Source organism: Elephantulus edwardii, unplaced genomic scaffold, assembly GCF_000299155.1.
Source record: "Elephantulus edwardii isolate Elephantulus edwardi_28Jun2011 unplaced genomic scaffold, EleEdw1.0 scaffold00001, whole genome shotgun sequence".
Classification (NCBI taxonomy): domain Eukaryota; kingdom Metazoa; phylum Chordata; class Mammalia; order Macroscelidea; family Macroscelididae; genus Elephantulus; species Elephantulus edwardii.
The window spans coordinates 19,332,036-19,338,019 of record NW_006399751.1 but is presented as its reverse complement, the minus strand read 5'-3'; positions in this window follow the sequence as shown (position 1 = coordinate 19,338,019).

Genomic DNA, 5,984 nt, shown 5'->3' with positions numbered 1-5,984 from the left:
GATTTGCTATCAGAATACAAAATATAGTAAATATCTAACACAATCATCTTTTACCCATAGTATCCTTAAGTGTTGCAATTTGCAACTTTAATTTGTTTAGCTATTTCTGCTTGCATGTCAATTTGTATTTTCCTCCTTAATTTTCTATCTCTAGCTCTTCTCACATTTCATTAGAATACTTTATTTTGCCTTCTCTGGCTGCCCTGTGAAATCTTTTTTTCATCTCAGTACAGATTTTCTTCCTATTGATTTGTTATATTTTCTCATGCAAGTTTCAGATTCTCTTGTGGCATTAATTTTGATCTGATCCCATAAGACATTGTACTGTGAAATGTGAACAGACTTAACAAAGAAAGAAACAAAACCTTAGGGAATAATCATGTATATTGAGTTAATATTTTAGTATTATTTGATCAACATATTCACCCTTATCAAGGCAGCACCAATTCACAGATAACCTTCCACAGAGTTTCTAAAGCTTTAATCTCCACTTGAAAGACAGTTTCTTTTTATCCCACAGAGTCACTGTTAAAGAGGTAAGACCTTTGCCATTTGCAGAAAAACAAATTACAATGGACTTGCAAACACCAACCTATTGTGGTTTGTCAACAAGAGGAAATAAAAGAAAATCCAAAAACCAGAATGTTGAAAAATATATGATATTATGTATTTGTGCTCTGGAAAGTTAGTACAATTTTGATTCTTAGACAAATTTATTTTGTGTGATTTGAAATAATAGTTTGTGGCAATTTCCTTTAGCCTACAGAGACTGAACTAAAAAACAGATTCACTTTATTAACTTTATTATATCATTATTGTTTGTATTAATATTAAAACATTTGTTATTTAGCATATGTTATGCTAAGCATGTATATATAAATATGTTCCATATATCTCCAAAATGATTGTTTTGAAATGTGTCATATTTATGAATTCAAGGATTTTTTTATAGACCTAATATTTAATCTCCAGATTCCCCAAGCTTTATGCAATGAGATTATGTCATTGATGATGTTATGTTAAAAATATAATAATATTTTTCACATATTGGATGAAATATTTTTGCAAATTAGAGTCCACCTACACTGAAATACTCCATAGAAATTTTTTGAAAAATAAAAATCAGTTTCATTTAACATTATAGCAATAATCTGGATTTGCTTATTATTCAAGTAAACTAGTCCTACATAATTCAAGAATTCAGAAACCCAAAGAGAAAGTGGAAATACTTACCATGAGTCTCAAAATTCTTGTGTAAAACTATCTTTCCCTTTTTGAGTGACATGTCTATAACTCTTAGTGCCGAAAGAATAATATTTAATGTCACTTGGAATTGGGAACTCATAGAAGGTATTTCCTAGGTGACATAAAATCATGGCCCTACGTCATTCTATACTACTTGTTACATCTACTATTCAAAAAGACTTGTTTAGACCTTCTAAAAATAAAGATTTCAGAAATGAAATTTAGAAAAAGTTTAATGATAAAAATATGTCTAAAATAGTTTTATATTTCTGAAATTATAATTATAAAGAAAATTTCAAATTGACACATTTTGTTATGTGCCATTGAGTCACTTGCAACTCATAGTCATCCAATGTACAAGAGCCCTAAAACTGGCTCTATCCTATTCCAACCTTACTGTCTCTAGCACACCTACCACCATTGGCCAGTACTGAATCAATCCATCTCATCGAGGGTCTTTTGGTCTTTCTCTCCTGCATTGTCCCTCCACCCTCCCAAGCATGATGTCCCTCTCCAAGGGCTATTCGCTTTTTGTAACATGTCCAAAGTATGTTAGATGAAGCTTCAGAATCCTTGCCTAGAGGGAACAGCCTGATTTCACCTTCTCCAGGAAAAATCTGTTTGTTCTCCTAGTAGTCCATAGTATATTTAACACACTTCTCCAGCACCACAGCTCAAAGACATGAATTTTTCTATCATTCCTAGTCATTGTCTAGCTCTCTGACACGTAGCAAGCAATTGTGAAGACCATGGCATGGATCAGGTGCACCTAAGTCTCCAGACTGGCTTCTTTGATCTTCAATATTCCAGAAAGGTCCCTGACAGCCAACTTTCCCAATGTAATTTGTCTCTTGATTTCCTGGCTGCTAGTACCAACAGTGTTGGTACTGGAGCCAAACAAACTAAAACTATTAACAATCTCAGTCCCTTCACCATCTATCATGATGCTGTCAATTGGCACAGTGTTGAGAATCTTTGTTTTCCTAATGTTGAGTTTCAAGCCATATTGAAGGCTGCAGTTCTTGATCTTCTTCCGCAAGCACTTCAGATCCTCCTCAGTTTAAGCAAGGAGGGTTGTGTCATTTGCATGACACATGTTGCTGATGAATTTTTCTCCAATTCTGATGCCACATTCCTCTTTATACAGCCTAGTCTCCTGAATTATCTGTTCTGCATACAGATTGAAAAGGTATAGAGACAGAATACATCCCTGGAGGTACAACCTTGCCAGTCTTGAACCATGCAGTGTCTTCTTGCTCTGTTTTGATGACTGCCTCATGGTCCATGTATAGGTTTTGCATAAGCACAATCAAACATTCTGGGATTCCCATTCTTCTCAGAGTCAGCCACAGTTTATTGTGATGCACACAGTCAAACTCCTTTGCATAGTCAATGAAACACAGATACACATTCCTCTGGCACTCTGTTTTCAGCCAAGATCCATCTAACATTATCTATGATATCCCTCAAACCATGGAAATTCTCTCTAGTATTCACTTAAGTAGATAAACCTTACATTTTCTAGTAAAGTGTTTAAAATTTACTTAAGATCATACTAAATGCACCTTTAATAACTGTGTGTAACAACAGTTAACACATTCAGCTGTACTGAAAATTAGAGGTTCAAGTCTGACTAGAGGCACCTCAGAATCATTTATTTACAGAAAATCAGTCATTAAAAGTCTTAAGGAGTACTTAGTACACTTTCAATCTGACAATTTATTTCTTGTTTTGTTGTCATGTGCCATCAATTTGGATATGATTCATAACTGTCCCACCATTGAGTTTTCTGAAGCTATAAATTGCATAGGTTGAGATTACCCAAATTTCTCCCTTCAAGCAACTGATAAGTTTGACTTTATGCCTTTGGCTTGCTAGCCAACTTCTTACTCATTAGGCTACCAGAACTTTCTCTCTCTTCAGATAGACAACAATAGAGTTACCATAAATTGAGATTGGCTCCCTCAAATTAACAGTTTTATATCTACTATATTGCTTTGGTTCCCATTATAGAGGGCCAAACATGTATATGTATTTTTAAAAGGGAAAACAAAACAAAACAACAACTAAACAAACCCAAAACACCAATCAATGGAAAACAAAAACCAAACAAACATGAAAAAAAAAACAAAAAACAAACCCATGACATCAAAATAGTTTATAGGTTATCATTAAACCTTGCAATTAGATTGAAGAAAATGATTTGGTGAAAGTGAGTGATAAATTGAATTATGTCCTATGTGTTAAATCTCAAGATCATGATGTTTTTGTCATTCTATCTCTAGCCAAGTGGCAGCATCAGAATGGATGGTGAAGAGATTGAGATTGTTAACAGCTTTAGTTTGCTTGGCTCCATGGTCAACACTCTTTGCACCAGCAGCCAGGAAATTAAAAGACGTATTGTGATGGGAAAGTCTGCTATTAGAGACCTCTCCAAATTACTGAAGAGCTATACTAAAGTGTGCCTGATACAGACCAAGGTCTTTGCAATCACTTGCTATGCGTCAGAGAATGGGACAATGAACTCAGGATGAAAGGAGAATTGATGCCTTTGAGCTGTGATGCTGGAGAGGAGTATTGAATGTACCATGGACTGCTAAGAAAATGAACGAGTTCATCCTGGAGAGAGTTAAAGCATGCTTCTTCATGGAGGCAAGAATTCTGGAGCTTTGTGTGACATACTTTAGACATGTTGCAAGAATGAACCAGTCCTTGGAGAAGGACGTCATGCTTGGGAATATGGAGGGACAACACAGGAGAGGAAGACCCTCTATGAGTTATATTGATTCAGTGACTGGGGTAATGGGGTAGGTATGTCAGAGACAGTGAGATTGGTACAGGATAGAGAAGTGTTTAGGCTGTTGTATATAGGGTCGCTATGAGTTGCAGGCGACTTGATGGCACATAGCAACACACACATGGAAACACACTAATATAAAATATATCCTCAATGTGTCAGTCCTCAGTATCAGTCACCACTTACGTTGACCCTGTAGGAAGGAGTAGAATTGTCCCACATGGTTTCCAAGGGTACAGTCTTCATGGAAGCCGATTGTCAAGACTTTCTAACATAGAATGGTTGATGGGTTTCAACCATTAAATTTTCAGTAAGTAGCTAAATATGCACAGAACTGATAAAAATACCAAACCTTCAACATGATATAGTAACATTCTAGAAATAAACAAGCTTATGATCTAGTGGACTAAATGTATGGAAAAATTAATTTAATATAGTATGATGATAACTAAATTTTAAAAAAGATCTGAACAATATTTGGTAGTAGTACAAACAATACAGGTATCTATTTCTATTTTAAAAATTATCTCAGAGCAAAAAAGAAAGCATTTCTTCATGTGATTATTGGGAGCTACTTCATACACTTAAATATCTAATTGAATGTGTGCAGTGGAAAATATTTATTGTTGTTGTTGTTATTGTTGTTAAGTACTTTCACGTTGTAGGTGACTCATAGCGACCCTATGAAAGAAAGTACTGAGCACTTGTGTGTGTGACTTTCATCCTTTCTCCTGGTTCATGGGGTTCCCTGAGGCAAGGTATTTATGGAAGTGGATTCCTCTCCTACTTCTAAGCTTGTTTCAACCAGGGAGCGCCACCAAACGCTGTCCACCACGGGTAACCATTATCGCATTTGACACGTTAGAGCCAGAGTGTTCATCTTCGCAGCGACCACAAGTTACTTCGGTACAGCAAATATTTAGATTCTATATTTAAATTCATGGGTAACAAAGAGGACAAGGAAGTTTTTCCAAGATCTAGAACGGTAGAAAGTAAAGAATCATTGTTACTGGAAGAACTATTTACTTAACTCATAATGTGTTCTTTCTATTTTTTTTTTTTCTTTCTTTAAAACAAACCCTTGTGTTGAGGGCTGACTTAGAATAGATCACAGAGAGGGAGTTGCTCCGTTGTGGCCGAAGTCCTTGCCTATTTTTGTAACCACATAGCCAAGAATCATTTTTCTTGCCTTCAGTAGTCTGTCTCCTCCGTAAATATTTACTTTCACCTTGTTTGTCCTGTTGTTGATAAATGCTGACAAGTTCCCTGCAACTCACTGTAACCTTATGTACAATAGCTCTGAACCCTGCTCTATCCTGAGCCAAAATGATTGTCTCTGACACACCTACCCTCATTATTCCAGTCATTGAGTCAATTAATCTCATACAAGGTCTTCCTCTCTTGTACTGTCCCTCTACCCTTACAAGTATGAAATTCCTCTCCAAGAACTGGTCCCTCCTTGCAACATGCCCAAAGTATGTGAGACGGAGCTTCAGGATACTTGCCTCCTAAGGAACAGCCTGGCTCCACCCTCTCTAGGATGAATTTGTTTGTTCTTCTTGCAGTTCATGGTATATTCAATACTCTTCCTCAGCACCACAGCTCAAAGAGATAAATTCTCCTTCTATTATCCTTAGTCCAGCTTTGTGATGCATAGCAAGTAACTGTGAAGATCACGGTCTGGATCAGGGTGTATCGCCCTTCTATTTATGAAGGTCACTTGTAATTACAATAATTTTATCTAAGGAGAAACCCAATCTTCCTAATGTGGAATAAGGTACAAACAGAATTTTTACACTGTCCAGTCCATCATTCTAGACATTGATGAAAGCATAAAACCCTGACTTCAGGATTAATCCTATAGGACTGCAATTATTACAGCTCTGGCCTCCAGACTGAGCTCTGTTTATTACTTTCTGATTACAATTTAGTCAGTGGCCTG